Raw genomic sequence first — 20,844 nt, forward strand, 5'->3', positions numbered from 1 at the left:
AAAAGACAGAGGTGGGTAGAGTAGATTTTTAAAAAATTACTCAACTATATTCTATCTAATAAGATACTCCAAATACAACAGCATAGGTAGGCTGAAAGTAAAGGATGGAAAGATATACAATGCAAACATGAATTTTTAATAAGCAATAATGGCTACATTAATATCAGAAAAAGAATTTAAAACAAAGCAAATTATTAAAAACAGAAAGACATTACATAATGATAAAATAATCCACTAGTGAGGCATAATGATCCTGAGTATGTATTCACTAAACAACAGACTCTCAAGACACATGAAGCAAAAACTGAGAGCGCTAAAAGAAGACATGGACAAATGCACACTATAGTTGGAGACTTCAACACCCCATACTCAGCAATGGATACAACCACTAGTCAGAATCAACAAAGATGAAGAACTGAACAATACTTCATCAACTAACAGAATCTAGATAACACTCCATTCAACAATAGCAGGTTACACATTCATTTCAAGGGCCCATAGAACATATTCCAAGATAGACTATATCCTGAGCCCTAAAACACACCTCAACAAAATTAAAAGAATTGAAATCACAGAGTATGTTCTTTAATCACAATGGAATCAAACTATAAATCAATAACAAAAAGAAATCAGGAAAATCTCCAAACACTTAGAAATTAATGCAAATAATCCTCGGGTCAAAGAGAAAGTCTCAAAGGAAATATAAAAATTTATTGAACGTAATGAAAATGAAAACACGACTTATAAAAATATGTACGACACAGTTAAAGCAGTGCTGAGAAGGAAATGTATAACACTAAATGCATACATTTGAAAAGAGGAAAGGTCTCAAATTAGTATCTAAGCTAAATCAATAATCAAAGCTTATACTTCAAGAACCTAGGGAAAGAAGTACAAAATAAACCCAGAGCAGCAGAAGGTAAACAATAATAAAGATAAGAAACCAATGAGATTAAAAACAGAAAAATAGAGAACAATCAGTGAAACAAAAATCTGGTTCTTTGAAAAGATCTGTAAAATTGACCTCTAGCAAGATACGGTAGATAAGTAATAAAGACACAAATTACCAATATCAGAAATGAACCAGGGGCTATTATTTACACTCTTGACAGACATCAAAAGGACAGTAAGGGAATATTATGACTACCCTGGCCAGTGTGGCTCAATTGGTTGAGCATTGCCTCGCTTTGATTCCTGGTCAGGGCACATGCCCAGGTTGCGAGTTTGATCCCCATTGGGGTGCATGTGGGTGGCAACCAATTAATGTTTCTCTCTCTCTTTCTCTCTCTCTCTGTGTCTCTCTCTCTCTGTCTCTCTCTGTCTCTCCTTTCTCCTCTCTCTAAAAATCAATAAAGACATATTTTAAAAAAACACTACATGCATAAATTTGACAAGTTAGATGAAATGAACCAATTCCTTGCAAAGTACAAACTACCAAAATAGATTTTAATAGCCCTATCACTATTAAGAAATTTGAACTCATAATATTGAAACCCAGATGGTTTCATTGGTAAATTTTGCCCAACATTAAAGACGAATTAATACAAATTCTACACATTCTCTTTCAGAAAATAAAGAGGAGGAAACACTTCTCTATTCATTTTATGAGGTTAGTTTTTTCCTGATATAAAAACCAGATAAAGACGGTACAAAAAGAAAACTAAAGAGCAAAACCAGTCATGAATAAAGATTGGGAAATACTCACCAAACTATTAGCAAACTATCAAGGGTGCTAAGACAAAAATAATGGTCTTTTCTACAAATGGTGCTGTGGCAAGTGGATATTCACATGCAAAAATAAATAAATAAATAAAAATGATGTTTGATCCCTTTTTAACTATACACAAAAATTAATTCAAAATGGAAGATAGACCTAAATGTAAGAATTAAAATTACATTTATGGAAGCAACATAGCAGTAAAGCTTTGTGACCTTGATTTAAGTGAAAATTTCTTGGTATGGCATAAAAAATAACTGATAAAAGAAAAACGAGATAAAATTAACCATCAAAATTAAAATTTGTGTGCTACAAATGATACCATCAAGAATGTAGAAAATTACCCAGAGAATGAGAGAAAATATTTGCAATTCATATCTGATAAGGGTTTAGTGTCCAGAATATATAAAGAACCTTCACAACTTAACAATAGGACAAATAACCCAATTTAAAAATGGTCAAAGGATATGAGTAAACATTTCACCAAAGAAAATATATGAATGGCCAATAAACATATGAAAAGATGCTCAACTTCAGTGGCTATAATAAAAAAAAAAGACAGAAAATTACAAGTGTTGGCCTGGATGTGGAGAAATTCGAACCATTATATATTGTTAGTGTGACTCTAAAATGGTACAGTTATTTTGTAAAACATTTTGGTAGTTCTTCAAAATGTTAAAAATAGAGTTACTATACGACCCAGAAATTCCTCTTCTAGGTATATACCTGAGAGAAATAAAAGCTATATCTAAACAAAATATACACGAATGTTCATAGCAGTGTTATTCATAATAGTAAAAAGTAGTTGCAACCACCTGGCCGGGCATGGTCCAGTAGTTGAGTGTTGACCTGTGAACCAAGAGGTCATGGTTCGATTCCAATTAGGGCACATGCCTGGGTTTCGGGCTTGATCCCCAGTGGGAGCCATGCAGGAGGTAGCTTATCGATGATTCTCTCTTATCATTGATGTTTCTATCTCTCTCTCCCTCTCCCTTCCTCTCTGAAATAAGTTAAAATATATTTTTTAAAAAGTAATTACAACCCAAATTTCTACCAGTTGGCAAATAAATAAACAGAATGTGGTATATCAGCGCAATGTAATATTATTTGGCAATAAAAAGTAATGAAGTACTAATACTGTACATGATAAAACGTGGATAAAACTTGACAATAATTATGCTAAGGGAAATACTATGTATATGATTACTTTTTGACACACCAATTCCACTTTTAGGAGCCTACCCTGAAGATATACCTTCAACAAAATGAAAATACATATGCACCAGGTTACTGATTGCAGCATTTTTATAATTGCAAAATATTGGGAATAACCTACATGCTAATGCACGATGCCATATTGTGCAGCTGTAATAAAAGAATGAGAAATACCTCTATGATATGATATGACGTGATAGTTAAGATATACTGTCATGTAAAAAAAAACAAAGCCCAAAAGAGTGTTCATAGTATGCTACCCTTCATATGAAAAAGGAAAATGCACAGAAACTGCCTATTTGTGCAAAAAGAAACACAGGAGAACAAATGAGGTTGGTTACTGAGAGGAGATGAATGGAATGAGGTGGAAAGAATAGAAGTAATGGCAGGTGTCACTTTTGTGCAGTTCTAACTTTTGGAATTATGTTATTATTTCACAGGCTCAAAAAAAGAATTAAACAAACTAACAAAACAAACAAAAACAAGCTCATAGATACAGACAACAGAATGGTGGTTACCAGAGCTGACGGAGGTAGGGAGAGGTTGAATTGAGTAAAAGGGGTCAGTATATGGTAACAGAAGGAAACTAGATTTTGGATGGTGAGCATGCATTAGAGTATATAAATATTGAATTGTCATGTTGTATACCTAAAATTTATATAACGATATTAACCAATGTTACCTCAATAAATTTAATACAAATAAATAGATAAATAAATAGATAAAATATTAACAAGTATGAGAAAACAAAACCAAAGAAATCGAAACAGGAACAAGTGAACTGAACCATATTCAAATGACCACACTGGGGGCAAAGGGACAGAGAACTAGCCCAGGTAATTTTTAAGTCTTTGGACAATATATCCTTAAGCTAAAGACAAAATGAATTATAAACAAATATTGTACTCTAGTTAATAAGCTTCTTTTCATAGAGTTATGGGTTAGCAATTCTAATACTACTTTCTGTGTATTCTAGGATTTAGTGAATGGACAAATATATTATGGATAATAGCAGAGATTTCTCACTGTCATAAAAGGAAGTTACAAAGATAGAAATTAATTTTGCTGTTGGATTGGATTTTAGAGGTAACAGTGCAAACTCATGATGGATAGAGAAGTTACCACAATAACAAAAAAATTACCGTAATAAAATAATGAAATATAGATGTGAGTTAAATGATTTCCTAGCTTTGTGTACTGAGAGGGTCTACTAGCAATAACACTCCTATAGAAATGAGCATACATCTAGTGCCCAGATCTTGGTTTCTAAATACCATTCTCCACTAAAAGAAACTAGGGCTCCTTCGGAAAATGGCTGATTTTTAGGGCTGAGGCAGAAAATGTACTTGTTATGCCAAAGACCATGCTCAGAAAATGATTAGGAATGTGTCAAAAAGACCTGAGGCAACATAAAGGGGATCCCACTGGTCAAACTTGGGGCAATTTGAGCATCAAAATAAATAATGATAGTAAAGAATTATAACTCATTGAATAAAATAATAATCTATGAGTTCACTTCATATGAATAAATATTTACACAAGGAAGAAAAACTCTCTTACAGTAGAAAGCCAAATAATAAATATAGAAGGGATGATAGAATTAGAAATTCATTATTTGGCAACCAGCATAATAAACTTGCCTCAGGCAAGGATCATCAATGGATGCTAAACTAGTGACTGAAAGTTTGCGGAGTAATATCTTCAAATATATTCCCATAAGATCATTACAAAGTAGTAAGTTTATAGTGTAGAAACCTGGCAGACACCACATTAACCAAGTGATCGAGGTTAACATCACCAGAAATAAGACATATCGACATCATGAACCTCATGATATGATGTGCTAAGAAGGACACAGTATCACTTCAGTGGTATTCCTGCCAGAAGTGCAGAACCTGAATCTAATCATGTGGAAACATCAGACAAACCCCAAATGAGAGACATTCTGAAAAAATAACTGGCCTATACTCTTCACAAATATAAATGCTACAAAACACAAAGACAGATTGAAGAATTGTTCCAGATTAAAAGAGACCAATGGGCCATAACCAAATGCACCATATGATCTTGAATTTTCTCTTTCTAGAAAGTACATTTTTGGGACAATCAGCAAAATCTGAATATGGTTTTTAGATTAAGATCTTTAGGTCTGATTGGTATCAATGTTAGCTTCTTGATGTTGATCAGCATCCTATACTTATACAAGAGAATGTCTTTAGGAAATATACATTCAACTATTAAGGATAGAGGAGCATTATGTCTACAATTTATTTTCACACAATTCAGAAAAAGAAATTGTGTGTGTGTGTGTGTGTGTGTGTGTGTGTGTGTGTGTGTGTGTAGAAGGGAAAGTGGATAAAACATAAAGAAAATGTAAAATATTAACATTTGGGAAATTGAGTGAAAGATATTCAGAAATTATTTGTATTATTCTCCCCACTTTTCTTGAAGTCTGAACTTATGTCAAGCTAAAAATTTAAATTACAGAAGCCTAGAAGCCAGGGAGAAGGTCTAAGAGCAAAGAGTATAGTCTAAAGGCCAATCCTTAGAAAATGCTCAGTTGTTGCGTAGGTTTCCAAGAAACATCAAGGCAGGAGTCTCTAGACACATGCAGGCATTCAGAAAACTATTGTTTTGATAAATTTCAAGTCAAAGCTGGAGCTTTCCTTCTGACAAAAGACCTGTTGCCAATGCTCCTCAAAGCCCTGCTCATGGGGCAGACACCAGCTGGTCTACTGTACTCCCTCCAGGTCTGCATTCAGAACCCAGCCCACAAGGCAGAAAAACTGAGAAGTGGAGGACTTCTTTTAGGTAGAGCCATTTTGGAGAATGGATGGATGGGTGGATGGACTGGTAGATGCATGTAGGTACATGAATAGTTGAGATGTAAAAGGCTAAATACCAATAGTGATGCTTACCAATATTTGTTATTTTAAATAACTATAGCTCAGTCAGCAAAGAAAGCATCCTATAAAGTAGTTTATCAGGGACCTGCTAAAATGAGAACTTTTAACTTTGAGTCTAGTTATGTGCTGTCCAATATGGTAGCTATGAGGCATATGTGGCCATGGAGTACTTGCAATGTGGCTAGTATGAATTGAGATATGCTATGAGTGTAAATACACTGGAATGTGAAGAATTAGCATGGTAAAAAGAATGTATACCATTTCAGTAATTTTTAAGTTGATTACACGTTGAAATATTAATATTATAGATATAGTTTTAGATTGGGTTAAATAAAATATATTTAATTAATTTTATTTGCTTCTATTTAAATGTGGATACTAGAAGTTTTAAAATTTTATGTGTGGCTTGCATTATATTTCTGTTGGATAGCACTGGCCTGGTTGATAAATGGTTTTGCAAGTTTTTGCTCAAATCTCACCTTCTCAGCAAGGTCCTTTCTGGCCACCCTATCTAAAAGTGCACCCTTCCCTAGCACTTTCCTTGATTTATTTTGCTTCAAGGCACTTTTCACCTCAGACATACTATATTTTTTACTTATTAATATTTTCTTTGTTCTCCCCCACACAAGGCTACCTTTTATGAGAGTTTTTTTGTCCGTTTTGTTCATTATTGTATCATCACCTTGACACATTATTAATATGCATAACTTCTTTACTTTGGGAAATCTTTTACATCTTAACTCTCATGTATCTGCCTGTTATTCCATCCATCCATCCATCCATCCTTCAACAGTATCTGGCACATAGTAGATATACAAAATATCTTTGTGAAATTAATTTTTAAATTGACTTTTGACCAGTTTCTTAATTAACCAGCACCCAAGTTCTAGTTTGGGATTATTTGGGGTCTGCTTCATACTGACCCCTGAATTGTCCAAATGGGAGAGAAGAGGTACCCAATGGGCACCACCACTTGTAAGCATCCACAGTACAGAGACAGGTCTTGGGCATTGCCCTCATTCCTACCTCCCTTTTTGCCTTGAATTCAAGGCTATAGTTCTTAACAAATCTGAATGAGGGGGAGGGAATAGATGCATTTTTCCAAAAGGCAGCCAGACATCAGGAACTATGTGGGTAGATAAGCACATATACTTAAAAGTGTTAGTATGTTTCATTTTTCTTAGACAATCACTGAATTACACCTCTAAGAAGAATTTAAAGGCCATATACTCCACTGGTCAAATCATAGCCTTCAAATATAAGAATACAACCCAATGGTAAGAAGAAAATCTCAGAGAGCCCTAGGCCAGACCCTTCATTCTCATGATAGGAACCCTGGGGCCCAGAAAGGGGAAGGGGCATACTCAAAGTCATGTAGTGATAGGAGAGCTGGGCCTGGCACCCAAACTGCCTCCCTCCCAGACACTGGTTCAGTTCCAGGCATGAGGAGGGGGTAGCTGAGCACAGATAAGAGGTGGTTGGGTTGGAACAGCAAAAAACAATCCCAGATCTGGTGGCTGTTTAGGGATGAGCCAGACAGATTTTGTAAGCACCCCTTGCTATAGGTGGACAATACATGTCTCTGACTTAAAAACAAACAAATAAATAAGCAAACATGCCAAGCACTGTGGGTACAAACAGTTGAGAAACTAAAAGCTTCTTTTAGATAAGACAAACTGTTACTCATTACAAAAATAAGGGTGGGGTGGCTTAGGTTTGTGTGGTTTTTTTTTAGGTAATGAAAATAAAGCATATATGAAGTCAAACCTAAAACAGCCTACATGGTTAAATTAAAATAATTCCAAATAAAAAATCCTCAAGGACTACCCCCACCCCATTATTTAAAAAATTTGCTTTATTTTAAATTAGGCATTGATACAAGACCAACAAAATTAAATATTTACTTTAGCTGAGAACAACTCTTAGTTGTTATGGGCAGGAATGGGGAAAAATTCCTTTTTGATAAGCTACTATTTGGTAGCTAGAAACCAAAATCTCTTAGCCTGATACTCTGCTAAGTGCAGGTCCAAAAGCTGGATGTCTGGGTGTTTCCTCTGTAAGAGTATGTAAACTATGGGTGGCAAAACAGCCCACAGTGGGCTGAGAGTGGGAACGCCTGAGTCCTGGAGTAGTTTAGCTTCTAGCAGCTTGCAATGGAGTCCAACCACAGTATTCACATGTGTAAAAACTGGATCTGTAAGGGAATGTTCCCTTTCCCATTTTATGGTCCTACAAAAATACATACAAAATCTTTTTGTCTTTACCTATACTTCTAGAACTGTCCTTGATTATATAACAGTCACAGACCCCACCTACCAAACTAAAATGAAACCTTCATTGCTTCACGTCTCTAATAATTTCAAAAGGAACAAATTATGATTTATCCTTTTCAAATATTTTAAGTAACTTAGAGTTTAATTTCCAGCTCCGAGAAGCATGACATGTCAAAGCTGGAGGCACCCTCAGATTCTCTAGTCAACTTCTTCACTGTATATATGGGGAAACTGAGGCTCACAGCTGGACCCAGAGCACATGTCAGCTGACCCCCAAGTGGATATTCTTCCCACTATTGCACTTGGGATCCTTCCTAGACTCAGAAAGTTAGTCCCAAAACAGTGACTCTCCCAAAGGGCAAGTGCCAACTGCCACACTTGCCAATTTACAGACCACTATCATTTCAGATGATTATGTGAGGATGCATAAAATTGCTGAGTGGCATCTACTTTCAAGTTACTTGCAGGATTCCTCCCCCTCCAGAAAAATAATGAAGCTTAAGGCCTAGACACTCCAGAAAAGGATGGGAATAGGCACCATTCTGCATAATGACCCAGGACTGAACACTCATTTTCAACATGATCTCCACTTAACCAGGCCTGGCAAATCTGGCTGGTTTAACTAAAGAAAAAAAGAGGGGACCCCCTCAATCTGTTTGCAAGCCAGTTCAAAGCAAAACAGCACTCCTCTCTTTATGAAGAGAGGAAAAGTCCAAGCTCCTAGCAACACACTCTTTCCCAAAAGGTTCCTAACTTGAGGTGGGGGGAGGGAGGGGCTCTACAAATGTGTGGCTGCCTTGATTCTTTAACTAATAGAAACAGGCTCAGCATAGCCAGAATCATCCTCTGAGGATTCAAAGAGCTTTCCAAATCTACTATTTATTCTCTCAAGTTTACTTTGAAAATTTGAGCATTCATTAGGGCCAGGTTAATCTGAAGACAGGTTGTGTTTTTAGGAGGTGAAAAGACACTACTGTCAGGAGCCAGAGAGCCTGGAGGGAGCACAGGCCCAACAAGGGCCAAGGACATGTCTTCATGTTCATCAGTGTTCTTGCAGGGGACTGGCCTTGACTTGTCATGTGACCTTGAACAAGCACATCCCCCTCTCAGGGCCTCAGTTTCCTCATCTATGATTTTCCAGCCCTCCTGGCTTGACAATGAAAAGTCTTTCTACATTACCAGGTTTAGATGTAGGCAGTGGAGAAGGACTATTTGAATAGCCCAATGGGCCTCTTCCCTTTCAGGCCAACCCCTCACCAAAGTGCCTGCAGGCTGCTCCTGAGTCTTTTCTCCAAAGAGACCTGCTCCCCCATCCCTTAGGGCAGGACTCTGGCCAGATCCCCAGACAGGTCCACCATCCAGTTTTCCTAAGGAGCTGGCCAGACCTTTTGATTAATTTAGGGGAGATTCAAGGATCCACTTGTACCTTTTGATGCCAGGCGTGACACTACTGGAATGTGGAAAACTAATCCATTTGCCTTCTCAGATCCCATTTGTTAACTTCCATGACAGGCCAACATGGAGCCCCTTCCAGGGTAATGGGTCAGAAACACATATCCTGGCCACACTCAGGAGTTGCTGAGGTTTGGGCAAGCAAGACCCCTACCGAGTCTTGACCTTTGGAACTACATGGATTCCAGATACTCTGCATGCCTGAGGAGGTCCCGCCCACACTAGAGACTCTTTTAATGGTAGTTTGCCTAGGTATAACTTACAAAATGTCAAAAGAAGGAACAAAAGGACTTTTTATGTCAAAAGAAACCTGCTTTCCTTTGGTTAAATTTCTCAGGCCAAATAGGAAGGCAAAATGAAGAGTGACCAGTGACATCACAGAGAGAAACCCTAGAGGGTGCCAGAGTCTGATGTGTGCAAGACTGTTGCACCAACGCTGGTTCATTTAAACACTGGTTCATTTGAATTTCCTCCCATGCCATTAAACAGGGTAGAGCTAGCATTCTCATATTTCCATCTGACAACTGAGGACACTGCAGCTCGGGTAGGATCATGGACTTGCCTAAAATCCCACAGCTGGTTAATGTCCTGTGCTAAAGGCAAAGCTCATGTTCCTTCACCACATTATGGTGTTTCTATGCCCATGTAGTGACCAGGGATAACCACACAATCTGGCACAGACTAAGGCACCATATTGAGGCATTCTTAATCTGCCTCAAAGAATCCCCGAGGGAACCATGAATGGGCTTCCAGGAGGGTCTACGAACCCCTGAAATTAGATGCAACGTTACATATACTTGTGTGGTATAAGAACACGACCCATAGCTTTTATCGAATTTTCAAATAGGTCCATGACCCGCAAAAGGCAAAGAGCCTCCCCTGCTTCAGAGAGACAGGTGTCTTTTTTCTTTTTTCTTTATTCAGGGCTCAGGAGATCAGCTATGGTCAGCTTCCCTGGAGTGAGCTCAGGAGAGCCTTGGCAGCCAGGTGCTACTGGCCATTCTCCAATCTCATGAACAGAACCAGCTTTATACCAGGCATGGTACCACTTGGTGGGGTCCAAGAGAGCCTCCCTTGAACACCTCCTACCTGTGCCCTAAAGAGTTGATGCTCTCCAAGACATGTAACCCTTGCATCCCATAATTCAAGTTAGAGGTTCCAGATTCTCCTGAGGTAGCAAGTCACACTAAGACACAGAGGATTGAGGATGGTGCCTTTCCAGGGAAGGGGGAGGGGCAGGTCTAGGATCCAGAAAGGGCAAGGTGGGGGGACTGAACCAGAACTTTTGCAAAGGGCCAACACAAAGGTATGACTGCAAAGGCCAGACAGCCTGTTCCCAACCATGTGGGGAACAGGGCTTAGGACTATCAGAAAGGGTGTGCTGAGGATAAGAAAGATAACATCAGCTTGTAGTTCTCAAATCCCAAGGCAAAATGTGCTCTAAAAGGCAAAGTGCCTCTCCTTCCTGGGAGGAAATGAAGAGCAATTATGCTTCTCTGACACTGAGGTAGCGATGTGTGAATGTAAAGTCTGGCTCTCCATAACTCCCCAGGCAAAGATATGAAGCCCCATGACTGGCTAAGCTGGTTGTCAACCTTATCCCACAAGTTTATGTCTATGAACTTTGAAATAGGAAGCAAATCATGCTGTGAAGGACTCCTGTCCAGACTCTGAGTAGCCAGACTTCCCAGCCACCCCAGAGTGGGGAGTGAGCCTTTGGCTCCCATATCCACTGCTGCTGTTTGGGGGAAGTGAAGATAAAAAAATATTTGTAGGCCTGCCAGGGGACCATCCCTCTTGGGTGGGGGAAACACAGAGAGGAGGGGGGAGAGAAGCCTGCTTGGAGAATCCCAGGCAATCTAATCTTTCAATTTCATTGTAGCCATGCTCTGAAGTGGTTCTGTCTTGGGAGCAGGCCCTCGGGAGGCTACAATTTGATAATGGCCTCACCTCTGCTATGGTAGGAAACCTCACCACCTGCCCTATTAGCAGGTATGAAGGGCTCCAAGACAGCTTCACTATGCAAGTCACGCTCTGAATGCAACACACAGGACACGGGCCATGTGTCAGGATCACTGGCTGCCTGGTGGGATTAGTGCAACGACACTCCTCTGCATTGTCAGGGCTTGTTTTGAGGGTTGTGGCTGCGACTAACTCAATAATGCTCTTCACCCCATCACTGGGGTATCACTAGAAACAACCAGATTGTTCATTTTAATTCAACTGTCAGCACAATTATTTTAACACCAAGTGTGTCAGATTTGACTCCACGTCCCCCAAATTAATTTTAGAGCAGCGAAATGAAATGGCATACTTCTTTGAGCTTTTGTTACATGTCCGTGCAGCAAACTGCAAAGAAAATGTAGTAATTAGAGGTTAACTTAATCCTTAACAGATAAGCAACCTAAAAACGCTGTGCCCTCCTCCCCAAACCTAGCATAATTCATGCCAGTCTTTCAGAATGAGACACACAAAGCACGTGACATTGGCAACTGCATCAAAACTACTGTCCCACTTAAAATTCCCAGGTCAGCGCTGGAACTACCCGAGGCAGATATTAACATAGTTATCTTTAAGAACAAAACCCAAACAATCTACAACTGCCAAGGGACCCTACCCAGCCCAGCCCTCCAAGGGGCTGGCAGCCCAACACTCCATCAGCAACTTGAAAACAAACAAGACAAGACACTCTTTTCTGTGGCACCCATGCCTGAGCCCCAGACTGATGCTTAACTTACAGCTTTCGATGATCTTCAGCTAGTTCTAGACTTGGAGTTCTGATTATAATGTGCCCCTCTGCTGTCCTAGCAATGCTAAGCACAGCACATACTGACACAGGGTGGCTTATGTTATACTAGTTAATAATGATGGTCCTCCTTTGTGGGTCCTATTCCTCTCACCACGTTTGCTTTTCCTCAGCGTGAGTACAAAGTGGGCATTCAAGACCCAAGTACTTGACTGAGAGCTGGAAACCAAGGTTCTATCTATTTGGGGATCCCTCCACTGTGTCACCTCAGGGAAGTTGGGTCCCCTCTCTGGGCCTCACTTTCCTCTTTTGTAAAATCATAGGGTTTTACTCTTTCAGCTCCAAAAGTCTCCATCTTTCCACATCTGAGTTTTGTATGTGAGATGGGGCTACTATGTGTAGGACTGTGGTCAACTGGTTAACAGGACCCCCCAAAAGAAGGAAGACCTAGATCCTGCCCTCCTTCTCCCTTTCCCTTTTTGTGTCACTGAGCCCTCAAAGAAGCTGGGGGTGTGGGTTTCAGGCTCAAACACTGTGCAAAATATAAACATATTATTCATGGGGCAAGGGTGGCAATCTGAACAATTGGACTTGACATTGCCCAAAGCATTTAGGGCAACTTGGTTTTTGTCCTGCCTTTAGTGCCCTAAGGCCCACAGTTCCCTCCCCCAAAGAAGCTGGGGACACCAGGCCCTTCTGACCCAGATGCCATTCAATAGTTCAGATCCTGTGGCTTCTAGTGGCCTCTTCTAGAATCAGCAGAATGTGTCCCTATGGCCTAGTGTCCAGGTGCTCCCACGGGTGGAGGAAAGGGGGAAAACACAATGGCCAGTTGGCCAGGGCCCCTTCTAGCATGAAGGAACCACAGTGGGCCCCATCCTCTTCCAGGCCTTGTGGAACAATTCTCAGCCATAAGAAAACATCATTTCCCAAAGCCCATTTAATGATTATTTACTGTATAGTGCAAGCAGCAGGGTACTCTGGAAGGGGAAGGTAAGGTAGCTGGATCCCTTCCCCTCCAGGAAATGGGGGGACCTTGAGGCTGCGCCCTAAACTCTCCAGAAAGGGGTGATGACTGCCCCAGGGCCAGAAGGCAACCAGGGCAGGACTGGGTTTCCATTGGTGACCTTTGGAACTACATGGGTTCCAGGAAGGTCTAGGGGAAACCTCTGTGCAAGGACAATTTTCACAGACTTTACAAAGGGCTTTTTCTTTATGCTGCTCTTGGACCTGTCTCTGGAAAGCTTTATTCCTGGAGCTTGGTACCCACAGCCAGTGAGGCTGAGGCCCTTTGCTATGCCTTACCAGGGATAGAAACATCAATGATGAGAGAGAATCATTGATCAGCTACCTCTTGCACGCCCCCTACTGGGGATCGAGCCAGCAATGGAGGTTTGTGCCCTTGACCAGAATTTAACTGGGGACCCTTAAGTCCATAGGCTGATGCTCTATCCACGAGCAAAACTCGCTAGGGCAGGAGGTATCATTTTAGATTTTGACATAGCTGATTGTTTTGGAAATTATCAAGAGGTCAGATCTTAGGAGAGGACTTGAGGCACGAAGGGAATTAATTGGGGAGGCTCTGTGAACAGGAAGAAAAAAAATAAAGCAATGAGTTGTGGAAGGGAGGGAACTAAATTAATTTGTTTCCATCCCCTCCCTTGCAGAAAATGCTACTGGGGCTTCAGAAGCCCCTGGTTGGTCACTTGGGAGCAGAACCCCATGGGACTCTGCTGTTCTGCCTGCCTCTCCATGGGACCCCTGACTAACCGGTTCTGGCTCTGTGGGCCCACTCTTCTTTTCTAAATGACAACAGTGATGACAAAACCAATAGTATTCCCTGCAATTAAACTCATTGGGTTCATGCAGATTTATAAAGTTTCCCTCTTCAAAGTTTGGAAGATGTTTAAGGACTCAATGTCTGAAAAATCAGACTGCTTCCAGCTGAGCTTCGCAAGGCTTCAATCCTGCCGTACAGTTGACTGGTGCTGCCTAGGTTACCCCTCAGTGGCGTTGTGAGAGGTGTATGATGGGAATTGGTTTATTGTGCTGATCCATAGTAACCGACTCCTGTTCCTCCATCATTTATCTCCCACCCCAGCCACATCTGGGTTGGTCTATTCACACTCTCAGCATTCTATCTGCTCCAACAAACACTCAGCCTTTTCTGCTTGGATAAGGAGATTTTTAGTTACATCCATTATATGTGTATCAACATTTATGGCAGCAAGATAATTGCCAAAGAGCTCAGAGGATAAAAGGTCCTTCTTCATAATGTCTACCCCTCCCCCAACCCGTTTAAAAAATCAATATTATCAAGCAGGACAGTGGCAGATTCTTTCATGGCTGCTGCATCCTCAAAGTTGAAAATGTGATTTTAAAAAAAAGAAAACACCCAGCTGGACTAGGAACAAAAGAAAGGGTTCAACATTGAATTCAGAGCCCATATTCCAGTGGGGTATGTGTGTGCAGAGGGGAAGGCTTTTTGTCCTTGAAACCTTTGCTAAATAACTGCAAAACAGCAAATCTGCTCTATATTAGATGAGTCCTTCACAATCATGCCAATCTAATTTCAAATAGTTTAGATTGTGTTATCTGTAAACCAACCCAATGATAAGGAGGCCTGCCATCAATAGGCCCTGAGATCACTGGATTAAGGGTACTGGACAAGAAGCCCTTTGGGTTGCCTCTCAGACTCTCCCATCCATGATTCTAGATTAGAATTTCACACTGACAACACTTGTATATTGTTTTGCTTGGCCTTCTGCCAGTTTTTATACCACTCTCTTCTTGCTGCCCCTCAAAATTTCAGACCCATGCCCGGCTGGCGTGGCTCTGTGGTTGAGCATCAATCTTTGAACCAAGAGGTCATGGTTCTATTCCCAGTCAGGGCATATGCCCAGGTTGCAGGCTCATCCCAAATGTGGGGCATGCAGGAGGCAGCTGATCAATGATTCTCTCTCATCATTGATGTTTCTATCTCTCGCTCCCTCACCCTTCCTCTCTGAAATAAATAAAAATATATTTAAAAAAAATATCAGACCCATTTCTTTATATCTAGCTGTTTTCCCCAATGGTGTTTCACTTTACCAGAAAAATGACTATTTCATTCATACATCACAGTGTGTTAAAGCTGGAAGAGACTCAGACTTCCAGGTTATGAAGGGAAGAGGGAGAAACAAGAGGGTAGGGTGGATTTGCCCAAAATCATTCTGCTAGTTAGTAGGGAGAGTGTTCTAGAACACACGTGTCTCACTTCCTCTACTAATTATCTCTCCAATGCACCACTACAGAAAAAAAATCAGAATCTTAAAAAAAAAAGCTTTACTACATATAGGAAGCCCCTTTAAAGGAGAGTAGTCAAACTGTCTGAAAAAAACACTTGTCTAAGATCAGTTTCTGCCCATTTCATAAGCCTAAGCAGTGTTTGAGTTTCCTAAGGGTGATTTACTAAACAGGTGCACTTAAGCCTTTAGGTGATCAGCTTAAAATATTTTTAAATGGTATTAAACTTGGTGGCCAAGCTTGAAAAATTCCCTTTACCTAATGAATAGAAATGATAATTGTGAATTCCTTACCTTAAGATGCAGTGAATGTATAGCCCCCATTCCCACCCCAGCAATAAGCTATTTCCTGGTTGAATTTAAACATTCAGTGACATTCCTGTTTCAACCCACATGTCTGTGTTACTGTCAGTGTCAGTGGCAGGAAAACAGGCAAAGTCACCCTTTGCTAATGATTTCCTAACATGGAATTTCCTTGTATCTCCTCAAGCCTTCTTCTTCCAATGCCAAATTGTTTTCCCCGCTCTCAAACACATTGTACTGAAGGAAAACGGAAAATGGTCACAGCCAGAAGAGGATGATTTTTAAGGAGATCTTACAAGGAAGAGCCGCAGCTCTCTGTGATATATTTAAGTGTGTGTGTGTGTGTGTGTGTGTGTGTGTGTGTGAGGGGGGGTGGGGGTGGACTGCTAGTTTTTCTAAAGCCAGTAGGAACAAAACAGAAATATGTCCTCCCTGGAATCGGAGAATCTGTCAGCCTCTCTCTTTCCTTTTTCCTGCTTCCCTCTTCCCAAGTTCCACTTTGAGCAACATTCTTACATCAGTGTTGAAGAAAACACTCACACATGGGAGGCACACGTGGGGAGAGGACAAGGCAGCCCCCAGAGCAGGAGACAGGCATTGGAGAACCACCAAAGCACAAAGCAATATAAGAGCCCATCACATTTCTCCTCTAGAGAATATTCTATTTAATATGCAAACCGGTCATCAAGAGAAAAGAGGGCTGTTACTTTAAGGGGAAGAAGCTGATTAGCTGCTCTGGCTGGCAGCAAACAGCTGGTCTGTCCGGCAGGTTCAAGGCCATTTCAGTTTCTCTCTTATGGAGGCACCATATGTTCCATCTCGCACATCAGCAGCTTTATTTTTCCAATGATCTTGCTCCAGAAGGGAAGCAGAAAGGGGGGAGGAGAAGGTAGAGCTCGTGGTTTACCCCTTGAGCACTTTCTTGTGGTTTTAGATGCTGTTGGGATGTGCATATTGGAGGGGGTTGGGGGGAGTTAACGCTTCACCTCTATTCCAAAGAGCAGAGAACAAATGTTCGACTAACACTTACGAATAATCTCCAGGGAGGGGAGGGGAGTGGTGTAGGGGAAAGATATGCGAAAAGGCACAAATAATATGTCGCCATGAGATTAAATAGGAAGAGGGGGCGGAGGCAATGGAGACAGATGACCCTGAGGAATCTGAATCGCACTAAGCTCTGAGACCTAACAGTCGAGTTTGGGCTCCGCCCACTTCTCCTTATTTGTCAGTTTTTCTTATTGTCAGTATCCCCTTTCAAACAAGTGAACAAACTTTGCTAGGAGAGAAGCGGGCCAGAAGCTTTGGGGAATGGGGACCGGCAGGCCAACAGGCTGATAATAGGTTACTTCTCACATTATGTTTAACATTCCTCAGTGATAGTCAGAGGTCCTGCAAGTTTGTGAGGTAAAGCAGGTGTAAGGGATAGGGGCCGGCTAAATCCTGGACACCCCCAAGGGCCAAGCGCTGGGTCCGTGCAGAGGTGCATCTTTGTCCCCAATGCCTTCCCGGCTGCAAGAAATCGGAGGTGGCGGTTCTGATTCCCTCCCTGACTAAAAACAAAGGGGGTCCCACGGAGCATTGGAACTTTGTGTGTCTGGCGGGTGTGGGGGTGGGGTGGGAGGAAGGTGGCAGAAAGGCGAGGGAAGGAGTGATGCGTGTAGCCGCGTGGTGGCGAGAGCCTCAGAGTAGCTAGTCTTTTCAACCATCGTCTTACTACGCCTGGCGGGACAGATGCCATGAGAGTCTGGGCGGCAAGGGAGGAGAATTGAAAAGCGAAACCGAGGAGAAGGCGCCCCCTCTGCCCACGCCCAGGGAGCGCAGTGGCGAGCCGCATCTGCCCAGCCAGCGGAGCGCGTGCCGCCCCCCTGGCCTCTGCGCCTGTCTGCTAGCAGTCCGCCCGCCGGGCCAACCGGACCGCCGGGGCCCAGGTTGTCCACCACCTGCAGGTTGTGCTCTCGTTGGACACCAGGAACCGGAGTCTCCCTACATCTTCTGGGACCCCTGCTTAGGGTCTTCGAAACACAGCCCCCTCCCCCACTGCCTACAAATACCCTCCTGTCCCCAGCCACTGTAAGCCACTGGGAGGCAGCCGCCCCCGCCCTCTGCCTCCGCGTCCCTTTCCCTTCCCTTTCCCTCTCTCCAGCCTCCTGGGAAACAAAGGGGCTTTTTAGAAAGCGGATGGTTGGCTGAAGCGGCGTTGGGGGTGGGAGAGAGGGGGATATATAAAGACAAGAAGAGGTGGTGTGGGGGGAAAAGTGCACTTCCTTAGGGAGCTCAGAGCGGCGGCGGTGGCTGGGAAGCCCCCTCGAGTGTGCAGCCGATCCCGTCCGACCCATGGCACCCAGGAGGCGGCCCGCGCTTGCCAAGGACTGAGCTGCACCGAGGCGGTACTGCCCGTTGGCTCACCAAAACCCGGGAACACGATCGCCTGGACATCGGAACTGGGGCCCATGGGGGCGGTGCGATTCCCGCGGGGATCTTCCCCGGAGAGCCAGGCCCTTTTCCCATCCAACACTTTCGAAATTCCTTCTGCTGCCAAACAACATCATCAAGCAACGCCGGCAAGTGGGGTCCCTTCTTCCTATGTCCCCCAGCCATACTGTGCTCCTGCCTGCGCACAAACTCACACCCACAATCGGGGTGCCCCATTCGGCTGTGCCCAGCTGCAGGAGCATGGGGGGTTGGGGGGAGAGAAACCCCTGCTTGAGGTACATCTGTGTGTTCAGGTTCCGAAGACTTCAGGGCAGTTTTTTTTTTTTGGCAGGCTAATCCTATTAGTGTCTGCTCAGCCCGCATTTAATCACGGATAAAAATCAGACGGTATGGCCAGCTTTCCAAGTGGCTTCGGACTCATTGCATCGGGATGGAGACTAGCCGAGCCAACTGGCGTAGAAAAGTATTTGGCGGCTCTCCTGGGGGCTTCCCTCCCGCCCTAGCAGGCGCCGGGCGCCCAGCTCTGCCGCGGCTCCGGCTCCAAGGCCTGGGAGCTCAGAACTCAAGGGCGCCGTTAGCTCGGGCAGGAGCCCAGTCGGGGCTGCCTCGAGCCCTCTAGCTCTGCTCTGGGCTGCTCTCCAGGGGAGGATTTGGCAGGAGAGCCAGCGCGAGGCAGCGGGTTCGGCGCGCTCACACTCCACACTCCTTGTTGGCGGCGGCAAACTGGGTTGGGGTGGGGTGGAGGAATCCTGCGCCCTGCGCCCACTGCCGACCAGCCCAGGCTCAGGGAGCTGGCAGACTAAGGCAGCGTCGCCGGGGCATTAGGGTTACAAGCGGCCCAGAGAGCGCTGGGACAGAATGGGAGCCTCCCAGTCACCCAGCTCGGCCAGGGGAGCCCGCGTGGCTCGCGCCCCTCTGCCTTCCCTCCCTGGTACTTGGCTGCCCCCGCCGGATTCCGGACGCCCGGTGGGCGCGGGGGAGCAGGAAGAGGCCTCAGTCCAGGGCTCTGTGAGCTGAGCTCAGCCCTGCCCGGCTTATCTGAGAGGGGGGCGGCAGCGCGGTGCGCCAGGTGGGTCGTGCGCTTGGAGCAAACTTTGGGGTCCCCCGGTTCTCAGCATCCCTGGGTCCTGGCTCCTCCACGAGGGGATCACAAGTGGAGCTACCAGTGTACCTCGAAGTCCCCCTCCTCTCCCCACAGCAGTCGGACTTCCCGGGCCCGCCTCAGCCTTACCGTGCTGCAGAGCTCCCGCGGCGGCAGCGGCGGCGGCGGCGGCAGGCAGCGGCGGTGGCGGGGGCAGTGCCCCAGGGGCGAGCGTCCGCTGGCGCGGGCAGCCTGGCCTCGGAAGCCCGCTGAGTGGCCCGGCCCGGTTGCAGATCACCACCTGGCTAGCGGCCGGTGCCCCTAAGCCCGCCCGCCGCCGGCCGCTTCAGCTTGTGGCCAAGTTCATGCCGGCGGCGCTGCAGTGGCGGCCTCAATCTGCTCCATTCCCACCGCCCGGCTCCGCGCCGTGCGCCCGGAAGGTGGAGTTTCGGGGGTTTAAGTTACTGATAGGCATTTCTCACTGCTGTGTCACTCGGGGAGGAGGAGACACGCACGCCGCACACTCACACACCCTCACACACGCGGCGACAAGCGGCTTTAGCCTTAAAGGGGAAGCCGTGCTGCCCCGCCCGCGACCCCTCTGGCTCTGAGCCCCTAAACGCTGAGTTTTTAGGCCCGGATGGGGCCCGGGCAGCTGAAGCGCGGTGGACGCCCAAAGGGCCTCCCGGGTCCTTCTGTCACTTTTTAAAAGGGAAAGCGGCTGCAGGCTGGCTTCGCTGCAGTCACCTTATTTCTCCAGTCCACCTGGAGCCATGGCAGCTGGGGAGAGACGGGAGGGGAGGAAGGGGCACCTGGGCACTTACCCTGGAGGCTCCAAACGTTGAGGGAGGCGGTCGGTGCCCTCGGTAGCAGGTGGACTGCCTAGACGGTGCGCTGATGGGAAGAGATGACAACAGAGTGACCTGGCGCCCCCGGGCACGAGCGGATGGGGCTTGCCAGAGGGCCACAGGCGGCGCCCCGCGCACTTGAGAAACCCTCAGGCGTCAGGTAGTCTTCCCGAGAGTAGGCAGAGGGATCTCGTGAGCGGTGCGCGCCCCTGACGGACCCAGGGCGAGGCGGGTGCGCGGGAGATCCAGCACTCACCAGCGACAGGGTGAGAGTGCCCGCGAGTGACGGGGACCGAGAGAGAGAGACCGAGGGGAAATGACGGAAATAAGGTGGAAGAGAGACACGGAGGGAGGGGGAGAGGGAGATGGCAGACCCCTGGAGGACTCCGGAGCATCACAGGGTCAGGAGTCTGGTTGTAAAGTAGCTTATTGAATTCCCCACCTCGTCCCATCCTCAGTTGAAACTGACTCCAAGAGCTAGCTAACCGGAGGGTGCTCACCTTCAATTGGGGGGTGCTGAATGGGTAGCGCCTATCCCACTGTCTACGTTTTCGCTGGCTGGCTCCCGCTGGACAGCCCAGTCGAC

The 20,844-nt window shown here is 44.7% G+C and overlaps 1 protein-coding gene across 4 annotated transcripts in view; it reads right to left on the bottom strand.

The window, feature by feature from the left end:
- The window catches only part of MAMLD1 (mastermind like domain containing 1), a 111,936-nt gene extending 91,624 nt beyond the window's left edge, over positions 1-20,312 (bottom strand). For 3 of the 4 annotated variants that reach the window (XM_079765313.1, XM_079765311.1, XM_079765314.1), the window contains exon 1: positions 19,561-19,832. The gene's annotated coding sequence lies outside the window, so the exon portion shown is untranslated. Of the gene's footprint in view, positions 1-19,560; positions 19,833-20,234 lie in introns of those variants that run through there. The other variant, XM_079765312.1, reaches the window with a different exon arrangement.
- Positions 20,313-20,844: the final 532 nt, after the last annotated feature.

Source organism: Cnephaeus nilssonii (genome assembly GCF_951640355.1).
Source record: "Cnephaeus nilssonii genome assembly, chromosome: X".
NCBI lineage: Eukaryota > Metazoa > Chordata > Mammalia > Chiroptera > Vespertilionidae > Cnephaeus > Cnephaeus nilssonii.